Source organism: Cryptomeria japonica, unplaced genomic scaffold, assembly GCF_030272615.1.
Source record: "Cryptomeria japonica unplaced genomic scaffold, Sugi_1.0 HiC_scaffold_246, whole genome shotgun sequence".
Taxonomy (NCBI): domain Eukaryota; kingdom Viridiplantae; phylum Streptophyta; class Pinopsida; order Cupressales; family Cupressaceae; genus Cryptomeria; species Cryptomeria japonica.
The window spans coordinates 153,019-155,081 of NW_026729068.1; the positions used below are offsets into that span (position 1 = coordinate 153,019).

At 62.8% G+C, this 2,063-nt stretch overlaps 1 non-coding gene across 1 annotated transcript; it reads left to right on the top strand.

Annotated features, from left to right (window-relative positions):
* The first annotated feature begins 596 nt into the window (after positions 1-596).
* On the top strand, positions 597-715 carry LOC131869388 (5S ribosomal RNA). Its single transcript, XR_009367771.1, has one exon. It is a non-coding gene; the product is annotated as a 5S ribosomal RNA (ribosomal RNA).
* Positions 716-2,063: the final 1,348 nt, after the last annotated feature.

Here is a 2,063-nt window from a genome sequence, read left to right on the forward strand (position 1 = left end):
GCCTGTGGCCTTTTCGGGGTCGATTCTCGTTTTGGGCATCAGAGCATGTTTCTTCTCCTAAAACCCAATATTTGTTTATTAAGTCTCGGAACACATTTTTGTTCTCGTGGACCCATCATGGGTCTTGGAACGCATTTGTGGTCCTTGGGTCCCATTTTGCATCCCGAAACTTGTGTTTTGGTGCTTGATCCCTATTTTGGGTGCCCACCTTGCACCAAGTGCGCACCCGGGGCAAACCGAGCGCCTTGGTGCACCGGGGCAAGATCGAGCGTGCACCCGAGGCGCCCCGAACATGCACCAAGGTGCACTCGGCCCACATGTGAGCGCAGGTCGTTGCGCCCGAGGTGGTGTGTGGGCACCGCGTTGCAGACGGGACACTGCACGCACACGACGCCCCGTCCAGGTGCACGCACGTAGGCCGGGCCGGGTGCACACCCGACGCCCTAGCAAGGTGCGCGCACCCGGGCAGGGCTCACACTTGGCGAACGGGGCGCACTTCGCGAGGGAGGGTGTGCACCTCGACGGGGGTGGGTGGCCGGGGTGGATTCGCACGTGGGTCGCGGTTTGCTAAGTACACACTGCGACAAGCTCATAACGGGTGCGATCATACCAGCGTTAGTGCACCGGATCCCATCAGAACTCCGCAGTTAAGCGCGCTTGGGCCGGAGTAGTACTGGGATGGGTGACCTCCCGGGAAGTCCCGGTGTTGCACCCTTTTTTAGTTTTTCGCCGGGCGTCGCAATGCTATTTGAATAAACCTTTTGCCCGTTTGCGTTCTCGTCGGGGCCGGGCCGGGCCGGGGTGCGCTGCCCGCACTACCGCGCGCGCGGGGGCGACACCGAGCGCGCACCCGAGGCGCCCCGAGCACACAGGCCACGGTGCAACCCGGGCGTTGTGCGCGCACCCCGGTGCGCCCGAGGTGCTGCGCGCGCACCCAGGTGAAATCGGTGTGCACCTCGGCCAGTGCGCGCTCGGTCGAGTCGCGCACGTTGGCCAAGGTGCACGGTGATGTTTCTTACTCTAAGGTTCCGCACCAGACGCCCGGGACAGGTGAGCGAAGCTGGGCGGGGCCGGGTGCGCGGCCGGGGCAGGTGCACGCAGCTGGAGAGAGCTTTGGAGCACACCAGAGGTGCGCACCTTGGAGCACACTTCGGAGCGCACCAATGATGCGCTCCATTCAAAAGTTTCCTGAAAAGGCAAAAAAAGTTGAGATTATAGAATTTCCCACTTGAGAGATTGTAAAAAAAAAAAATTTAAAATGAAGGAAACGCGGGTGCCAAGGTGTGCGCGCCCGGGTGCGCAGCCCAGCCAAGGTGTGCGCACCAAGGCGCCCACCCTGGCGAAGGTGCACGCAAGGTGCGCACCCGAGGCAAACCGGACAATTAACCCAACTTTCGACTTCGCGCGCACCTGCGCACCTTGGAGCGCACTTCGGAGCGCTCCTTGGTGCGCACCAATCTTGGGCACCTCGGAGTGCACCATGGCGCCCACCAAGGTGCGCACCCGGGGCAAACCGAGCTCCGACTTCGTGCGCACCTTGGAGCGCACGAAAGGTGCGCACCATGGCGCCCACCAAGGTGCGCAGCCCAGCCAAGGCGTGCGCATCAAGGTGCGCACCCTGGCGAAGGTGCGCACCCGGGGCAAACCGAGCTCCGACTTCGTGCGCACCTTGGAGCGCACAAAGGGTGCGCAACCCAGCCAAGGTGTGCGCACCCCGGGCAAACCGAGCTCCGAATCGTGCGCACCTTGGAGCACACTTCGGAGCCCTCCTTGGTGCGCACCGATGTTGCGCACCTCGGAGCGCACCCGGGGAAAACAATGCAATTAACCCGACTTTCGACTTCGTGGGCACCTCGGAGCGCTCTCGGGTTCGCACCTCGGAGCACACCGAGGTGCGCACCTTTGATGCGCTGCCTTCACCAATTTCCAGAAAAGGCAAGAAAACATTGAGAAGGTGTGCGCACCGAGGTGCCCACCCTGGCGAAGGTGCACGCGAGGTGCGCACCCGGGGCAAACCGGGCTCCGACTTCGTGCACGCCATGCTGCGCACCTTGGAGGGCCAT